General features: G+C 60.3%; 1 protein-coding gene across 7 annotated transcripts in view; it reads left to right on the top strand.

Moving 5' to 3' along the window:
* The window catches only part of Rbfox3 (RNA binding fox-1 homolog 3), a 380,462-nt gene that overhangs the window by 213,223 nt on the left and 147,029 nt on the right, over nt 1-20,210 (top strand). The gene's annotated exons all lie outside the window — the stretch shown is intronic.

Genomic DNA, 20,210 nt, shown 5'->3' on the forward strand with positions numbered 1-20,210 from the left:
GGAGAAGAGGGCCCACGGCGGTCCCCACTGCTTGGTTCCTGGGCCCCCTCTGTGTTTTTCACCTGCCCTTACCCAATTCCCTGACTAAAATGCAAATCAGCGAGTGTATAATAGATAATTAATAGACTGATCAGCCAGCAAGGGAGGTAAGTAGATAAATAATTTTAATTATCCTTGGGTTGCCCATAAATTCCCTCACTGCCTTTTTATTAAACTCTCTGTTTACAGGACTCATTTATATTCCATGTCATGGTGCCAATCCCTCCCCGCCTCCTTGGTGGCCCCCACCAGGTCTGACCTAGAGTGGAATAATGCGCGTGACCGCAGGCTCGCCTCCCCACGGGGCCCACCTCGGGCACAGGGGGTGGAAGGCTTTGCTGGGACAGGCAGGTGGGCTGCAGCTGGGAGCTGGAGCTAGCTCAGCTGCGGTGCTTGCTCCGTCCCCAGGTGGCCGTCACCTTCCTCAGACCGCCTGGGACCTTTATCACACTTGGCGCTGTGCGTAGGTCTCAGCTCCTCCTCCCCCCGGGGATGGCCTTGGTCTATTAATAGCCCTGGCTGATGTTCCTCCTTGCTCTCGATGCCAAGAGAGAAAGTGGGTTAATAAATATCAAGAAAACTCCCTTGGAGGGCCCCGGGCCAAGCTCTCTCCCAGGCTGTCCAAGAGTCATGGCTGACGAGGCCCCCGATGGACGAGGGTCCCTTCTCCCTGGCCTTCCGTCCCTGTACGGCGGGTCTGGGGGTCGATGGAGGCAGAGCTGCCCCAGGTTCCACAGAGCTGAGGGTGGAGGAGGGGCCCGGGGGCAGGAGGGCGGAGGCGGGCTCAGGTGGCCTACCCGCCTCTGGCCCTGTGAGCGGACAGGAAGGGGCAGCCCCGCTTCCTCGTGCCTTCCCGTCCACCTGCACCGCTTCTCCATGTGTCCTGCTCCGGCCTTCAGGGTGGCGGACAGTGCAGGCCGCAGCCCTGGGGTGGTCCTCTCTGGTCTTCTCCTCGGCCCGTGGCAGGGACGGTTTGGCTTGAGTGACCGGGTTGGCAGCGCGGTGAACAGACGTGGGGTGCGGGGACAGCCTGGGGTGAGGCCAGCAGCAGCCCTCGCCGCCGGCCTGTGTCTGAGGAGAGTCCTGTGCAGAGTGGGCCGGCCTGTTAGAGTCCTCCTGGGAGAGAAGGTCAGACTGTGGATGTGGGTGCTTCCAAGAAGTGGAGCCCTCGCTGAGCCCTAGCAGGTGGCCAGTGACAGGCCCTGGGTGGCCTCCGGCTGTGGCCTGCACAGCCTCTGCGAGGGCAGGACCCTGGCCAGTGAGCAGGGCCGCCCTCTCCCTGCGGGCTTTTCTGCTCTCCTTGGTGGGAGGCTGTGGCCCAGGGCAGAGGGAATTGGAGCTGAGCCGACAGAAAGGTCTTTTTAGTTTTACTCAGTGGAATTAAAATCTGAATAACGGCCCGTGGAGACTCCCTGCGCTTTCAGGAGCTGGTTGACCTCAGAGACTTGCAGCCCACCCAGGCCTTCCCCCGACACACGGCCGAGTGGGAAGGGGGAAAGTGCTGACAGGCCTCTCCGAGGTCCTCCCTGCGCTCAGCCCCGGGCCAGCTGGAGGGGCTGCAGGGCCCACTTGAACTTGCTCTGTCCGGGGCAGCCGACAGGTGGGCCTGAGCTGTGGGCCAGGCAGCAGAGGCCGAGCACGTCATTCTGAAACCAAGGCAAGGCCATCGGCACAGCTCCACATCGCTGTGGGCTTTCTGTGGTTTTGTGGACAGTTGTAGGGTTTCTTGCCTGTTTCTACCTTGTGGAGTGGAAGTGACAGGGAAAAGGGAACAAAACGAATCAGAGACAGGACCAAATGGGTCCCTCTGCCCCTCAGCTCGGTGGCTGTGGCTCTGCTGGGCCCCTGGGCCTTCCCACACCTGCCAAGGGCCCTCCACCGTTCCTGCCTGGTCCACCCAGCCACTGAGGGCCAGTTGGGGAGGGGTTAGTGACAGATGAAACAGCCAACCAACTCTGCCTCTGCAGGCCAGCCCTGTCCCATCTGCACCTCTGAAGGCAGGGACCATGCTGGGACCTCCCCTGTCCCCCAAGCCCTGGGGGTCTGGACAGTCCACAGAGCGAATCACAGTGCATCTGGGAGTGGGGGAGGAGCCACAGCAGGTGACGGGTGGATTCTCCCAGATCCAGGTGCAGGCCTGAGCCCAGTCCTGCCCGGAGACGCTGCCCCAGTTCAGGGAAGAACCTCCTGCCGCCTCCCAAGTGCCACCAGCACCTGGGGACGACTCCAGAGTCAGGCCAGGAATCAGGGCCGCTGGGCCTGTCTTCCTCCTTCTCTCCTGATAATCCGTCATTCTCATCCCTGGCATTAGGGGTCTGGAGACCTTGGGCAGGATTCATGTCTTCTTTTCAACGACAGATTATCATCACACAAGCAATAGACATTTCTCCTAGGAGATGTGGACAAGGAAAGCAAAGGAAGCCCAGTCCCCCAGTCCACACCTGGAGCACGGGCTCCCCCTCCGTGGGCCACTCCAGGCAGTTTCTGCCCCAGGGGCGGGCGGAGCGCTCGGCGGGGCGGGCCTTGGGTGCCCAGGGCTATGCACCTGTTGTCGCCGCCGCTGCTGACCAGGGTTCTCGGGGACACATTTTTAAGTTGACATCCTTCCAGTTGTGATGTGAAGGTTGTTTCGTGGCATAGAAGCAATTCACTTAACTAATCCCGCAGGTCTGTCTTCAAGTACTTAGAGAGGCATTAGCCACTGACCCTCTTTCCAAAACTCTTCACCACACTTTGAGAAGCCATAAGATTAATTTTCCAAATAGGAATTAGGAGATGATTACTCACATAATAAAGCAGTATCCAAACATGTGCTCCAAGGAGCTTCTTTGAAAAATGGGCTCCCCCAGGCATCGAAGCCCACCACAGTAAGATCCCCACTCTCCACAGTGGCACCGAGGGGTGCATCTGTCCTCATGTCCCTCCTCTCCCTTCATGGAGGGCTTTCCTGGGTACACAGGGGAGTGTGCACGCGTGCAAACATGGGCCTGCACAAGGTGGACACACATGTGTACCTAAGTCATCCATGTAGGCACACGTGCATGTGTGTACACACATGAGCACAGGGATGCTTGTGTTCACACTCACAGGCAGCACACACCTGTATACCCTCGGGTACACAAGCATGCACACACACGGCACACACACGGGCACACACACACACGGCACACACACGGGCACAGACACACACACACACACGGCACACACACGGGCACAGACACACACGGGCACACACACACACACAACACACACACACACACAGACACACACACACGGCACACACACGGGCACAGACACACACACACACACACACGTGGGCACACACACACACACACACGGGCACACACACACACGGGCACACACACACACACACACGCGGGCACACACACACACACACGGCACACACACGGGCACACACACACACACAGACACACACACACACAGACAGACACACACACACGCACACACACACAGACACACACACACACACACACACGCGGGCACACACACACACACACACACACACACACACGCGGGCACATGCACCTAGCATTTGGGGGCTGTCAGCTTGTCCCCACCGTCGTCAGCTGAAAGGTGATGTTAATTTAATTCCTTATTAATCACGTTTATTTATCAGGTGATCTGCTGCTACCAGCCAGCCCTTGCGAGGGAATAAACCATCACTTCTTTCTAAAAGATAAAGGGAAATAGACGTTGATGAGGTTGGGCAGGTCAGTGGCCCAGCACGTGTGACTCACCATTTAATGAGACGGGCAGACGCACGCACTCAGAAGAGGAAATGCTTAGAGGCACTGAGTGAGGCCAGGTTGAAAGGGAACCCCAAAGCCCTGCAGGTTGGCACAAGGATGGGGCGCCAGGTGGTTCGCCATTCATCAAGGGTCATCAGCACCCAGCGCATCTGCCCTGACAAGCCAGCAGAAGGCCACCACCTTCCCCCCGTGCAGCCAGAAGGACGGAGCAGAGGCCTCGGGAGAACGCCCCCCAGGCGAGCGTCCGTGAGGTCCCCAGCCCCCCAAACCCAGTTCTGGTACCCTTATGCTCAGTTCAGGTGCAGGCATTTTTTAAAAATAACTCATTGTGTGGACATTTGCATGACCTGGATGACATCAGGTGACGATTCAGTGGCTTTAGTCCAAGGGTGGCGTTGTGCGACTGCCAGCTCATGCCCAAGCGAGGGCGTGCTCAGGTGCGTTTTACGTTCTGTTCGGGTCTCGTTGCTCTGCACGTTGCCCCAGCGCCACCAGCCCCCCCCACACTCCCACAGGAGGACTCCAGGAGCCAGGGCCAGCTCAAGGGTTCGGACAGACCCTGCTGCCCACCCACTCGCCCCGGGGTCTCAGCACTGGTCTTCGGCACCAGGAGCACCTGTCTTGAACCTCGGCTCTGTCTCCTGTGGCAAATGAACCTGGCAGCTTGCTCGACCTCTCTGTTCCTCTCCACAAGATGGGGCAAGGCGTCTTTCTTCGAGGGGCTGGCCGGGTGGGAGGCACGGCCGACTCCCATGGCGGAACACAGGTGTATGCACCTGTGTATGGTCTGTTTTTCACCGTGGTCCACTACACCTAAAAGAGTTGTCTTCCTGACCATTTCCAGTGCAGTGGCATGAACCGTCTACCCCCAGAACCTGCAAAAGTGCAGCTCTGACCCACTCAACTGACCCCCATCTCTCCCCACCTCCCAGCAACGGCCACCCTCTGCTTTCTGCCTCTGACTGCTCTAGAGACCACCTGGAAGTGGGGCCTCTCAGTGCTTGTCCTTGGAGTCTGGCTGATCTCACTGCCCACAGCGTCCTCAGGAGTCTCCCATGCCGTGACACGTGCCAGGATCTCCCTTTGTAAGGCGGAATGGTGGCCCAGTGTATGGACTTATAGACCAAGTTCTGATGGACACTGGGCTTCTCCACCTTTGCTATTGAGAGCAGAGTGGCCATGTGTGGATGGCACTTGTATTAGTCCATCTGGAAGTGCTGGACACGGGCTGACCAGGAAACCTGTTGTCCAGTGCGGCCTGTGCCTCTGCCCTCCCTCCTCACACATGCAGGCGCTCCGGGAACCTGGCCTGCAGACGGCCTTTGGCTGATCATGGCTGAGCCTTGGGGACGCCTGGGCATCAGGCCCCTCGGGGGCTTCTTGGTGGCTCTCTCTGCCTCTTGGTGTTTCCCCAGGGCCCAGAAACAGTGACCTGGAGACTAGACACCCAGGGGGTCAATCACAACTGCAGTCGTCATTGTGACAGCAAGATAGTCCCCCGAAACCCTCCCCTAGTAGTGCATGCTGTCCAGCCTCCACTTCCCTGACCCCCTGGGTTGGCGGGTCATCCTGCCCTCCACATTCAGAACTCATCCTTCCCGCCTGCTCCCTCTTCCCCCTAGATTTCCCCCAAGGTGCGCATATTTATCTCATTTTTCTTAAGAAATAGAAGTCGTGTTTGCTAGCGATCAGGCGGTGGCGTAGTGGGAGTACGTCTCGTCTCTTTGGACTGCGTTTGTCTTTTCCGCCCTCCCCAGCTCTGCTTGGTTCCGGGTTGAGCCAAGGGGCCTGTGGTCCCGTCTCAGCTGGGGAGGTTCAAGACCAAGGTGTGGGCAGGGCTGCTCCTTCCCAAGCCTCATAAATAAAAGGCTGTGAGTGGTCTCGGCTGACCAGAGAGGCTGGGGGGGGGGCCTCTGTCCTTGCCTGGTAGGTGGCCGTCCTCCCTGTGTAGGCGCATGGCCATCCCTCTGTGGGGTCTGGGTCCTGATCTCTACTTGTGGCGTCACTCAGGGGACGCAGGCCACCCTGATGGCCTCATTTTAACTTGGTCATCTCTTTAACGACCCTGTCTCTGGTTACAGTCACATTGTGAGGTCCAGGGGATTAGAAATTCACAGGACCTGACACTGTGGGGGCCGAGCCTGGGGGACAGGGCACCAGCCTGCAGGTTGCCTTTGGGGATGGCCCTCCCCCTTCACCGTGCTCTCCGGTGTCTGCTCAGCGGGCCTCCTGCGCACAGCGCTGGCCTCTGACTTCTTGGTCCATCCCCAGGCCGTCAGGTGCCCGGGGCCGCTCCTTGGCAGTGAGCATGGCCACAGCTGAACCAGAAGGGCCTCTCTAGTTACAGACCCTGCCTCCCGCCAAGCCTGGCAGCGGCAGATGCGGGCCCCCAGATCGATCCCGCCTGGGACAGGCTGCTTACTCTGTCTTTCCAGGCCATCAAGGTCAATGTCACAAAGGTGTCGTGTCCCAGCGATGCCCACCCCACAGACTTCTGCCCTGTTCTACTTCCTTGGGGGAAAACCACTCAGGTCTCCTGCCCCACCATCATCCTCAGGGGCTGGGCAGCAGGAGGAGTGGCCGGGCCTCCCTGGGGACGCTGCCCATCACTGGCTCTGAGCTGGTGTCTCCTGACACGGGTCCCAGGACAGCAATGCGGTGCTGCTCCGTTGACGCGCCCTGTTCTGGGAAGGGCAGCCTGGCGGCTTGGTGCCCACAGGGCCTTCTTAGCACTCTCTGCTAAGCAACACGCAGGCTGTGGGCACTTCACTCCCCCAGGCTGGCGCACAGCGTCCTCTGACACCCCTCTGAGGTCACCCTCTCAGGAATTCAGCCCCAGGCCCACCTCCTGCCCCTGTGTCGGGAAGATGTGCCCCCACCTGTCATGAAGCAGTGACGTGAGGCCTTCTGGCCAGTCCTCTCCTGGGCGGGAGCAGCCGGAAGCAGAGGCTGGCCCCACCCATCTCTGTCCATGGCGGGAGCTCAGTGGGCCCCGCGCTAGGAGCAGGCCGATCCTGCTCCCGAGGGTGCTGCTCAGTGGCTCACCACCAGGAAGCTGGCCCGGGACCTCTCTCGGGAGAAGATGAGCCCAATGTCCCAGGCTCTCCTGGGTGTGCTGGCTCCTGCCTACGTCCCGCTCTGACACGCCGTGGTGTTCGATGACCGTGACCTGACCCAAGTGCATTTGTACCTGCCGGATGGCCAGCTGTCCACTGGAGCAGCCTCCAGAACGGGAGGCCAATGCAGGTGTTCTCCGTCCACACGCTGCGCTTGGAGTCTGGCGCTTATTGTAGCTTTTCCATTGGGTCCTGGGGACAGAGTAGGACAAATGGGCTTTTCCACTGCACTGTCCAGGGAGTCCTAGGAGGTGGGTGGGAGGTGCCTGGGCCTCTGGGTCAGCCCCCTTCTTCTGTTAAGCTCCTTGAAGCGCTGTCCGGGGCTGTCCGAGAGGGCCAGGGGGCTGGTGGTGTTTCTTGTGAGTGACACACGACTGTTGTGCCCTGTTCTGCGGCTGGCCTCGTGCCAGAGGGCAGCTCCACCAGGGTTCCAGTGTCCGTCCTACACGGGGGCCAGAGCCCAGCCTGTCCCAAGGGCCCAGGACAGCCGGAGCGACCAGGCAGGGTCTCAGGGATGCTACCAGGACGGCCCAGGCGCTCTCCTGGGACTCCAGCCCTGAGGGGAGCAGAGGGGCCTCTGTTCCCGGTGGGGCAGGAGGAGCCCTGGTGGACACTTTCAGAAGATGGACCAACACAGAGCAAGGCCCTGGTCAAGCCGGGAGGAAAGAACCAGGCTGCTGGGCGGGGGAGGGGCGAGCACGGAGAAGAGCGCTCAGAGCAGTGGCTGGGGGGGACATGCGGCCTGGCCCGGGCTCTCCTGGGAGCCCCGTCTGTCCTGGGGAGGGCACAGGCTGTCAGCCTGACCCCCTCCTGGGTGTGAGCCCTTCCCTGCAGTCCCCACCGTGCTGGTCACTTGTACATATCTGTCTGATATAACGTCTGTCCGTAAAGTGATGAAAGTCAGTAGGTGATGTGACTTGTGTGATGAGTCCCCAGGCCAAGCAGGACACCAGACCAGACTGTTGTGTCTGCCGTGTGTGTGTGTGTGTGTGTGTGTGTGTGTGTGTGTGTAGCTTTTGAGGGGAGGGGTATTAAAATTTCATTGTGATCTTTTGCTGATGGCAGGTCGTTTTCTAAAAAGTTATTTCATATTTTCTTTTTGAGTCTGCGCAAGGGAGTCCCATAAATCCTGAGCTGTGAGATCTGCTGCGTCAGCAGTGTGTGAAGTGAATTGATATTAAACGCAATGGAAGTCTCTCTAATTCTCCCCGATTCTCCTTTTCTAGCCCCTTCCCCACCCCCGGGCCACTCCTTCCAAGCTGTAATCAAGCAGTGGGGGAATGGGGCTGGGTGTCGGTACTGATGGGCTGCTGTGGATGGCACGGGCTCATCTATTATTTAAATCTCATTAATTATTATTTACAAACAGCCGACCTTCCCCACTGCCCTGCAGGGTCACTCCCAATGTGTGCGCCACACACGCACCCCGGGCTGTCGGAGAGCAGGGTCCCGTCTCACACACTGGCCTTCCCCAAACAATGCCACCTGCAAGGGTGCAGGAAGGGGAGGGGCCAGAGCAGCAGAAGGATTGTGGTGGCCTGGGGCTGGGAGCAGGCCAGAGACCCAGTGGGAAGTGGCCAGTGTGGCTGAAAAGTCGGGAGAAGCATCCAGAACAAAACACAACCAGTGTGTTCCGACCCTCAGGTCACCTCCCACGGTGTGGCTGCACTCACACTCAGACACTGCAGTCTGGGTGCGGGGCCAGGCACTGCTCCTCCGGGGCTGCCCACAGGAGGCCCCTGCCCCTCTCCTGAGCAGGAAGCCACTGGCTTCGAGGGACTCGGCTTCCTCTGGACTGCACCGAGGGGCCAGGTGGCAGGCGTCCTTCCCCCACACCTCTCCAGCTTGTGCATTAACGTCCTTCCCTCCCCCAGAATGAGTCCTGATTTAAGAAATTGGACCTGGCATCTGTGTCTCATCCTTAACCCGCCCCAATTGCCAGGATCTGGAAAATCCGCGTGGGCAGGCGGGATGGCCTCCAGATGTGTTTCCAGCCTGATGGACTTAGTGAGGACACACGCGGCAGAAGTCCTCTGCACGCTGGGCTCTCGGGCCCCAGCCCCTGGTGTCAGACAAACCGGTGGCCTCCGGAAGGTCCCCAAGTCTGAGCAGGTGCGACGGGGGTCACGGCTCTAGCCTGGGCTGAGTGGCTGAGGACAGGGCTAGGGTAAAGCACAAGTGCATGGCCATCCTGGGGGCACGGCAGGCCGTGTGGCTGGCCACTTCCATGACAGCCTCCCACCTCCTCCAGGGCAGAGGCTCTTCCTCTTGTGCAGAACTTTAGGAAGTCTTGCCAGGGGTGGTTGGCAGGGAGATGAATTAGAACAAGTGACAAGCAGTCGTGTTTCCGACTCAGAGAAGGCAGATGGACTGGCCCCAGCCTTCCTGAGCACGGACTGCTGTTTTCGGGTGACAAATGAGTGCTGCTTGCTGCCAGCCACCAGCAGGGATGAGCCTGGGCCCCAGCATCACCTCAGGACTAGTAGCAGCTACCCCCTGTGGGTCGCTGTCCACGGTGCTGAAGCCCTGTCTCCCACTCCACACCCGGTGTCTGCTGCAGTAGGACACAGCTCCTGGTGCCCGAGAGGGGACAGGCTTGCCCAGTCTCAGGTGATAAGCTGCCCTCTATGCCTAGGTTCCGCGGAGGGGTTCAAGTGTGGAGAAATAAGAACTTCAGTGACGCGGGAGGAGGAGGAACCGGGCTCCCCCGGCCGGGCTCTTCTGAGCCTAGAAGGCAGCCAGGGGGCTGTGGCTGGGATCTGGTAGCCTTCAGCCTGAGGTCGCCAGCTCTGGAGGGTGGACAGGTGACCGTGTCCCTGACAGCCCTGGCTGAGTCTTGACCGCCCCGTCTGGCTCACCGGTGCACTGTGGCCCTCCACCCAGGGCAGCCCTCCCACCTATCTGTCACACCACCCCCCTCCCAGCAGCAGAGTAACCAAAGAAAGAGTGGCTTGGTGTGGGCAGCAGATAAGCGGCTGGGGAAACTCCTGCTGACCATTGTGACCTGGAGCAGGCCCCTTTGCCCACCCCAGCCTCACCTACTAAGTGGCGATCGTGAGACCTGCCCTCCCACCTTGCAGGGAAAAAATGTTAAACGTGGAAGCACCTTTAAGTGACTTTGAAAACTGCCATCTGGGGTGTAATAATAGCGGCACTGTAAAAAGACAAGACCCTTCTCAGACCCCCGCGTCCAGCCAAGCATACTATTCAGAGGCCTCCTTTCACGGGGTGGATGGCGGGCAGCTAGAAAACCCCACAAAGACAAAGCAGAGCCTTCAGGAGGCATCGTCTTTATCCCAACTCCCCAAAGAAAGGCCAGATTCCAAAATGCGGTCTGTTTGCCTCTTACTTTCCTAACACAAAGGAAGCAAGAGATTCTCCCCCCAGATGTGGTCTTGCGTTGGTGGAATCAGAATACAATAGTCAGAGGTCTCTGGTGGCAAGATTGAGTGGAGGAGAGAACGCGAAAGGATCTCTTCTAAGCCCTCGGCTTCCTGCTGCTCTCATTATAGAGCGGGAGCAGCCGGAGTTACCCTGCATCGAGCCTTCTGGGGACAGGGACGGGGTGCGAGTGTGCAGGCCGAGTGTAGGTGTCAGTGCAGACGTTCTGCATTGGAGGCCATGATTTTAATTCCTGTCTTCTGTGGGTTGAGAACTCGAGGGACTGGTGACCCTTCCCCTGGCTGCTGTCACGCTGTGGGGAGACACAAGACGGTCCATATTCCGTGTGATAAATGGACACAGGGAAGGGGGGACATCGTGGGGTTTCCTCTGCTCTGCCTCGGCCCTTCTCTCCGCTCACCTGAAGTGGTCCTGTCCTCCGATGCACCCTGAAGTCCTCGCGGCTCCTGGATGCCTTTGTTTTTGTGGACGACCTATCGCCTCTACTCTGGCTGTTGGAAGATTCGTAACTCAGAGCAGCTCACGATATCAGCCACCAATGAAAGCCTTGGGACTGGGGGGTGGGGTGGGTATTGGGCTCCAGCGGCTGCTCGGGGGGCTCCCAGGGGACGAGGCTGGTTGTGGTCAAGGCCACACCTCTCCCTGGGATGGACACTCGGGTGTGTGGAACCCAGGTTCGGCCCTGTTGGCATTAGCGGTCACAGGTGCCCCAGCTTCTCATGTCCACCTGCAGGACAGTTGTCTTTCACCCTCCTGAACCTGGGGGAGCCCGGGGGGCCACCTGGAAGGGGTCTGGGGCTGCAGGGGAGAGGGCCCTGTTCTCCCTGCGCTCTGCCTCCCGCCCTGAGAGCAGAGACCAAGGAGCCTTCAGAGGAAGCGCATGTGTGTCCTGCTCCCTGAGTAGGGAGGCTCTCCGGCCCTGCAGATCCCGATGCCGTGGGACCGCTGGGTTTGAGGGTGTGGACTAGTGGCACAGGGCTCTGGGTGGCCCTCGGCCCCATTCTCTCTGCCCAGAGGAGGAGCCTCTCCAGCTAAGAGCCTTTGCAAATGCTTCAGTGAATCCCCACCCCCGAGGCCGAGGGCTGCAGATCTCCACTCCATTTAAGGCCCAGTCCGCGAGGGCCAGCTCCCCGCAGGCCGCCCCGTGGCAACTTCATATCTCCCGCACCCCAGACCACCTGATGGAGTTACCTCCAAATCCAAAGTGTGGTGCTGCAGAGAGAGCCCCGCGCCTCACAGCCAGGGCAAACAGGAAAGAGTCGGGACACTGAAGGGCCCTCCAGTGACCCTGGCCACCAGAGCTGACGTCTGTCACGAACTTTAAAACGTGCTATTTCTTCCCTGTACACTTGGGCTGTTTGGGGCCAGCTAAGTAAGCCCCTGGTGAGCCGCAGGCTGGCGTCCCTCACGGTCCCTTGCTCCCCAGCCCTCCACCCTCCTCCTGTCACCTGCTCTCCTCTCCTGAAGTCCCAGGGACGTTGGGAGTCACAGGAGGTCTGGAGAGGCAGGGAGCCACACAGGCTTAGGGCCCAGGTTCCCAGCCCCACAGCTGGCTGTCCCTGGGAGAAGATGGCCACACGGTCCAGGGCACAGGCCGCACACAGCCAAGGGCGCCGGGGAGTCCACTTTGCATGTCGAGTGGAGACCGCCCCCCACCCCCCCACCACCGTCATCAGACTCAGGTCCCGATGTGCAGGGGACGCACATAACCAAGGCCTGTCCTCTGCCTGTCAACCGTGACGGCTTCTCTGGGCTAGGCAAGCCCTGATCCTCCACGTCATTTCCCTTGGGCCTGACCTCGGCAGGCCCTCAGCCAGGGTCCTTTGTGTCAACCTCAGACTCCATTTGCTAACTAACTGCCTGCTCTGGGGGCCCCTCCCCTGGCTGCCTCTGAGATGAGCCTCGCTCGAATGGCCAGCAGGTACTGCACTGCCCCCTGCATGCTGCGAGACCCAGACCTGCAGCAGCCTCGTCCTGCAGCCCCGCAGGAGGCCTACCATGCTGACCACGAGTGTCACCTGGTCCATGGTGAACCTCCATCTCCCAGAGGAGGAGACCCGGGTCCCAGAGGCTGGGGCTTCCCACGGGCTCACGAGGCTCTGAGGGGCTCCAACCCCACTGGCCTGCTCCAGAGAGTACCCACACCCCCAGGGGTCCTGCCACCCACATCCTCTCCTGTTGTCCATTCATCTTCCTGGAACTCCCGAGAGGCTTCCTTCCAAAGGCACCCGTGGTGGCCCTGGCTGAGAATTCTCCCCTCCCGTGTGTGTGCACCCGTGCTGGTGTGTGGCAGCCCTCCTAGAAGCACCTGCCCATCTACCCCTGCCTGACCCCCTGCCGGACCCCCTGCCTGGCCACCAAGGTGCTTCAGGGGCCTTAAAAGTCCTGCCACCCCTGGCCCCTGGGCATTCGCTTGTCCTGGCTGGTGGGCGGTGCAGGCCCGGGGGAGGGGAGCGCCTGTCTCCCGGGCATCCCTGTGTGAGGCAGGGCTGGAGCAGTCCCCGGCCACCCCTCGCCTGGTGTTATTAGTTATTTTTAGCAATCGATGTTATTGATGCCGTGTGCGCTAGAGGAAGCCACCAGAGAGCTGTTCTTCCAACTCATTACATTGAGAGTTGAACTATCCCCTTTTTATATAAATCCTGACACATAAAGATGAAATACGCTACTTTCTGGGGACGCTCTGAGCCAAAGGCCAGGAGCCGGGAGGCACTGTGAGTGCCGGAAGCAGCGTTAGGGATGAGTCCAGAGGGGGAAGCCCGAGGTCTGCTCCAGGCCAGGAGGCTCTGCAGGAGCTGAGTCCCACCTGGGAAGGCACGCCCTGGGCTCTGCCCAGCACCGAAGAGACGTCCAGGGAACAGATGGGACAGAGGACACAGAGATGCTCTGCAGCCCAGCTCTGCTGGTCGAGGGCGAAGGCTGGTACGGATGGAGGCCGAGCGTTTGGCTTCTTCTGCAGCTGCGGAGGGTCAGCAGGGCCATAGGTCCCAGAGCCCACCGGCCCACAAAAAGGGGCCTAGGTGTGGACACTAGTCTCCAGGGAGGAACAGGGGAACAGGACCGTGTTGGCAAGAACACTCCCCAGCCCAGCTCCTGGCCTTGGAGGGACTGGGTGACCAGGGGCTCCAGGGCGACTGTCCCCTGAACTCACAGCTTGGCATGAGGGCAGAGTGGGCAGGGAGACTGCGCCAGACCTTCAGAGGGGCCTGAGGCCGTTCTCCTCCTCCAGGGGCGAGGCTTTGGGGCCACAATGGGCAAGAGAAGAGTGGACCCCGCAGGTTCTGTGACATGATTTCCAGGCAACAAAGTCCTAGGAAGACGCCCACGGTCAGTTTCACCTGAGCCCAGCGTTGTCCCCTGCCCCAGGCCTGTTGCCCTCCGTCCTCGCTGCCCACTGACGTCGTCCCTCCTCACTAAACAACACAGTGCCCACTGGGAGCCGGTCCTTTCTCCATCAGGCCTTGTGCTTTGCACTGGGTGCTGCTTCTGCCTGGAGCACTCCACTTGTCCCCATTGCCTCTCTGACCAGCTGAGACCAGGAACGACGCTGGGTCAGTTATCCTGACTGAGGGGATCCTTATATTTAGGGACCTGAAACACGGAGTTGAACAGGGTCATCCCAACAGAGTGTGTGGCTGCAGAGTGAACTGAAGGCAGAGCCCAGGGAGGGAGCGTCTGGGAGGAGCCCGCAGACAGTGGCAGGGGAACAGAGAGCTTCAGGGGGGGGGCAGGGAGGCTGGAGAGGGGTGCCACAGGGAGGGCCTGCCCATCACATGTCACAGCTGGAGAGTCTCCTGACCACAGCTGGTCCAGAATGGAGGGGCTGAGGCTGGCTGCAGGGGCTTCTAGGGGAACAGAGAGGAGAGCAGAAGTTCCAGGTCAGCTGGATGGGGGAGGGAGCGCAGGTGTGACAGCCGGAGGACAGGTGTCTGTGTGTCCACCGTCAGTCTCCCTGGAGGCCGAGGCCACTGTAGGATGAGGCAAACCTTTTCCAAAATGCACATCAACAGCCCTGCCCCATGAGCTTCCGTGGCAGCAGGAACAGGCAGCAAACGAGGCGTCCGCCCTGCCACATGCCAGGAGGACAGGCGGAGGGCTGCAGGGTCGGCCGAGGAGCGCAGAGGCTCCAGGGGGGCTGCCATGTGGAGCAAGACCCACCAGCTGACAGGGAGGGCGTCAGGAGCTGACCTGGGGCCTCGCGGGCTCCGGCTGGGCTTCAAGTGAGGAAACGCGGAGCCGCGGGAGGGCTTGATGCAGCGCCCCAGCAGCTGGTCCGTGGGCCTTGGGCACCCCACAGCTGTGGAGCCCGCAACCAAGAACAGCTCAGGTCTGCAGGGAGGTGAGCCCCAGCCAAGGTCTCCTGGAAGGTCCTGGGACAGGAGCTGGTCCTTCTATGTCACCACGTCCCCCGCCCAAGGCCAGCCCAGGGTGCACAGCCCACCTCAGCATCCCCCATCCTCAGGTGGGACAGGACCTGGGACCTGACAGGTGTGATGTGCCTGTGTCAGCTGGTCTCCTGCCAGAGGGGACCTTCCTGCCCAGGCCCCCTGCACACTTGTCAGGGAGCCCAGAGCTAGAAGGCCAAGGGCCCCGGCACACTGGCTGGCCGATGGTCCCCCTCCCACCCCCACTCCCCACCTGGGCCGACCCTGTCCAGAGAGCAAACTCGTCCCTGCCACCCCCAGTCCCCCCTGCAGAGCTGCAGCTGGGGAGCGCCAGGTGGGGCAGGGGCTTTCCAGGTGGCAGTGCCCTGACCGTCCCGTGGCTCCCAGGAGCAGAAAGACAGGGTCCCTCTGCCTCAGCCTGAGCAGGGCCTGGGCTCCCAGGTGCCTCAGTGAGAGGAGATGACGTCCCTTCAGGGAAAGCATCCCTGGCCCTCAAGGCCCGGCCAGCACCTGCCAAGGAGCAGCTGTCCTCTTCCCATGGCCTGTCCCCACCCCCAGGGCACCTGGAGCTGACCAGGCTCCGTGGAGCGGGCAGTGGGGTTTGGCCTCCCTCTCCGGCTTCCGTGTTAATGAGCAGGTTGGACCTCCCCCCGAGGCCAGCGCTTGCCTCTCCTAACACTGAGGGCGAGGAGCCAGGAAGCAGGAGTCACCGTGGGCGTGAAGGGAAGGCTCGTGAGGCCTCCTGGGAGCCACGGCACACGGTGCTGTCCACGTCGGGAGGACCACTCACTGCGCAGTTAACGACATGCAGCAAGGGTCGGGGCCTCCCTCGGCGTTTCCTCTCTGCTCAGTAGGGGTTGCCGGCCTTCGGAGGCAGCCTCAGGGAAGGAGAGCCGGGGAGGGGTACACAGGGGACGAGGGAAGGGGGCAGCTGGGGACAGGGGCAGAGTGCCTGCAAGAGGCGTCTGGGTCCACCCCCCTGAGTCTAAGCCACCCGAGAAGCCAGGGAAAGCCGACCTCTCCTGGGAGGCAGAAAGTTCTGGAGGGTTTGGTGACTACAGCAGCCCAGGAGCCGACTGGTGAAAGCAGCCACACACAATGCCGAGGTCCCTGCGAGGTAAGACAGGGCCAATCACACCAGCAGGTCTAGACTTGCCTATGGGACCGGCTTCCAGGGGCCCCTGGAACTGTCTTGGGCCAGTGGCCTCCCTGTCCAGCGGCCTCCTGTGTGGGACAGATATGAACAGAATGCTGGGTGCCTAAACTCATCAAGGCGGAGAGAGGACAGGAGGTCCTGGCTAGCGGTGGAACTTGGGGGCCGCTGGCGGGCGACTTCAGAATCAGCCTCTCCAGTGCATTTAGATATTTGTTTGCAGACCGTTTCCTACTTGATGGAGAGGCTTGGGGCAGACAGAGTTGTATGCCAGAGCATGTGGGGGGCTCCGCTGGCGGAAGGTGGTCAGAAACGAAGATGAAGCATCCGTGGGGCTGCATGAGATTGGCGGGACCGTGGGACCACGGACCTCTGTGCTTTCGTCTGCGTGGAACTTTTCCTCATGTGCCCGTCTCCCCAGCTGGCCCTGAGTACAGGAGGGGGCAACGGGGGTTCTTGTGGGCACATTAATTGTACCTTGGCCGTCCACTTGGCTGGGACATAAAAGGCAGACGTGGGATTGGCAGCCTCTCCAGATGGAGCTGGTGGCTGGGGTGGAAGGGGGTGGCTGTCTGCCGACCTCCAGGTGTCTCCTGCCAGTCCTGCACCCTGTCTGCCAGGCAGGTTATACTGCTTCTGCTTTGCAGATGATCATATCGAGGCTTAGCAAGCGGGGTCCTCTGTCCAGTGTCACGCAGAGAGTGAAGATCCTGCAGGATTTCAAATCCACGAAGGATTTCAAATTCACAAAACTCAGGCTCTTCATGAGGCTGCCCTTCCTCCCTGTAACTGTTAGGGCTGAAAGAGCACTAGGGTCCCCAATTTGCCTTCACTGCAGCCCGAAGCCCAGGAGGACAGTGACCAGTGAGGAGGCACGTCCCTGTTTCCAGCATCTTTCCAGCGGGCTGGCTCCTTGGGACCACGCCAGCCGTCAGCTCCCCCGGGGACAGATCATGCCTATTTCAAATGACTTTCTTGTCATTGCTGTTGTTTCCCAAACCAGCGACCCACAGTTAAGAATTGGGGATACAAAACATTTAGGGAAGTTATGAAATGCCATCACCCACCCCTACCTCTCCCAAAACAGTTTCCAAAACCCCACCCAGCACTGACTTCACGAGCAGCTCGGCACAGCAGCCACACGTGGGAGATGGACCGTCCCCTTCTGCTGGTGCCCATGAGAGCAGCTGGCTCTGAGGCTGCGTATCCACTGAAATGGACAGAAATAAGCGAGGGATGCAATTTCAGAGCAAAGGGAAGCCGTGGTTTCGGAGCAGCACCCAGTTCTGAGTCGGATCCCACGTTCCAGGCGAGAACCAGCGGTGGAGGCTGCCGTGTCCAGTGTCCGTGGCCCTTGACCACACTGCGCCATGAGCAGGGGCTTGGGCTGATGTGGGAGGGGTTCTCAGGGATGGGGGTCCAGAAACGCAGTCCCGCCTGCACCCATCTCTGGGGCCCTCTCGCCAGCACACAGCTTGATTCTGTGAACCTCCCAACCCCGACCAGGTTCCCCCTGAAAACAGAGCGCTGTCTTAGCAGAGGGGGTTTGCTTCGTTTGTGCGGGAAGCTGCCGCCGGGAACCATGAATGAGTCACCTCCTGCCAAGGGCGGCCGCACTGTCCCACGAGACAGAATGTGGGTGGCTTGAGCAAGTCTTCTCCCAGCCCCACCCACTGCCTTCCTGAGAGCGGAAACCCTCCAGGCCCCTTGGAAAACAGGACCGCCCGCCAGGTTTGTGTGGCAGGCTGGTGGTCTTCTCTGTGCCGTCTGGTCCCATTCTTCACAGTTAGAGCAGTCAAAGCCCGTGGGTGGCTGGCTTCAACTTGAGCCACTTTCAGGAGGGTACGGGCGTGCGGGACGAGCTGAGGGTCAGCTGGCCTCCCGGAGGCCCTCCACATGGGCCTGTTCTGCTCGTCCTCTGCCCACCAGCTGCCCTCACACCTTGGAGCCACACTGGGTCACTCACGCTGGGCTTGGAAGAGGCCCAGTTCTGACGGAGGATCCCAGGACAATCGGCATCCAGCCACTGGGTGCCGAGCTGCGTCCCGGGGTGGAGGTGACCTGCCCTGCCCGGCCATCTCCCCGAGTCCGCAGCCCACCCTGCGGAGGCCCTCCCTGTCCACACCACAGGGGTCCCTTTTCCTTCTGCTTTGGCGGAGGTGACAGCTTCCCGCCCGGGCTTCCAGCTACATAAACATGAGGCGCCCTGAGCCAGCATTCTGGCTGGTACAGGCTGCGGGTCCAATTCACTCTCGTCATTTTTCATTCCGAATGAAATTAGGCTCCCGAGAGCCGAAAAGAACCCTTTCCTAAGAAGGAAATGCATCAGCGCGTCCCGCAGGGGGAGAGCATTTTGACACGGCCGTTTTCCTGCACTTGATTCAGCCGACACAGCCAGCGGCCTCCCCGCCCCACGCTGCTCCCCACGCCGAGCTCTCCAGCAAGCGCCTGGTTGATTTGTGTCCCTGGGAGCGTCTCCCCACCTCTCCCAGTCCCGGCCCCTGCCCCCGGGCTCTCGGAGCCCCTCAGGAGTCGCTGGGGTCAGTAATAAGCTGTAGGGCATTTGGTCAGCACTATCTCAAGGAACAAATAAAATTGCAACTTAACCCACAAACTCTGAATTAATGCCACTCTCCTGCGCCCCGCCCCCCCGCCCCAGGGTTTTCTTACCAGATCTATTTGTCTCAGCAAAGTCCATGGACCAGCTCGACAATGATCAAATTAATGGGTTGTGCTGGTGTTTGACGTCCGTTTCCAGACTAATGCTTATTCATTTCCCTGGTGACAGCTCCCTTCATTAGGGTCTCTGAGCACCCTGTGCCAGTACCAGGTGAGCTCACGAAAGTGCCAGAATATGCAGAGATTTACCTAAAATAGAAACACCCTCAAGGCCACTTATTGATCTTAACACCTTCTGACGTGGCGCAGCCCTGGGGAGGGCAGGTAAATCCACACACCAGCCACGATGGGTTCCAGCAAGATCCACCAAGTTGCCCACTACGGGGAGCCTGGCCGCGCTGGATAGGCTGGTGGTGCTGGCGGGACATGATAACGTGTGCAAGGGTAACGGACCCTCCCCGGGTGACACCCGCACACTCGTCGGCCCCTACTGGGGCCCAGGCACCCATCAGGCCCCGGCTCTTCACTCCATGAGAACTTTGCCACTGGCCGAGAAGGCCGCCATGCGGGTCCAGCAGCCACTGGAGTGACGGACGTGTCTGGAGAGGGCAGGGGTCATCCCAGCAGCTCCGTCCCTCCTGCACATGCTCAGCTCACCTGCTCTTCTCCCCTCCTGGGGAATGACGGGGGATCCTGCCCAGCATGTTGGAAACAGAGCCGGGTCCCCCGCCTGCAGGGACCCTCCCCGCAGTGTCCCTGGGTGGTGTGGCTTACTCCCAGGGCCTTGGGTTGCTCAGGACAGGTGTGAGGCCCCCTCTGCAGTGGCTTGTTGTGCTGGCACGAGACATCCGAGGCCAGCCACCACAGCCCTGAGGGTCAGGCCTTGCGGTCCTCCTTGTGTGTGTGTGTCCCTGACCGTGCGGCCTCCACGTCCCTTCTTTAGGGTATCATCTCCTGTCTGCTCACACAGGGACCCCCAATAAGATGTGGTGTCTTGCACATGGAGGGGTGGTCTCCGTGGAGAGCTCGCTGTGTGCACCCGGGAGGACATGCCTGTGTTGGCTGGTGACTTGTGTGGACTCTGTGGGTGTGGTGTTGTTTCCCTCTAGGCCTGGGGACACTCTTCACGGCGACGGGCAAGCCCTCCTCTGGGCTGCCCCCACCAGCCTAGAGTAGTTCACACACACACACACACACACACACACACACACACACACACACAGCCGGCTCTGGGACCAGCGTCTTCGATGGCTGATGTGTCGGGTTTCTGAGACCCTCCAGTGGCTACCCTCGGACAACACTGGTCCATTTCCTTGACTTCTCAGTGACAAACCCTATCTGCATTCTCTTTCCTGATCATGTGTCCTCCTGCCACCACAGGCTGGAGGGACTCAGTGCTCACTGCAGGCAAGGTTCGCCTCTGCATCTTGAGCCTGGTGGGGACAGCACTCTCCTTAGCGGGTGCGTCTTGCAGGTGGCGGGGGCTGGGCAGCATCCACAGTGAGGTTGCTTTTTTGGAGCAAATACTAGCTGGACAGAGCAAGGTGACAAGCAAAAGCTGGCCAGAGCTGGGTGCATCGATTAGCAGGACCGGCTGCTCGTGGCCTCCTTTATTCAGGCTCTTGATGTCCACCAAGCATTCACGGCAGGAGGTGACAAGGAGGCTCACTCCTCCCACGGGGACTGTGACAGCAGTTGAGAGATCCAAGAACACAGCTGGAATGTT

The sequence above is a fragment of the Ictidomys tridecemlineatus genome, chromosome 3, assembly GCF_052094955.1.
Source record: "Ictidomys tridecemlineatus isolate mIctTri1 chromosome 3, mIctTri1.hap1, whole genome shotgun sequence".
In the NCBI taxonomy this organism is placed as follows: domain Eukaryota; kingdom Metazoa; phylum Chordata; class Mammalia; order Rodentia; family Sciuridae; genus Ictidomys; species Ictidomys tridecemlineatus.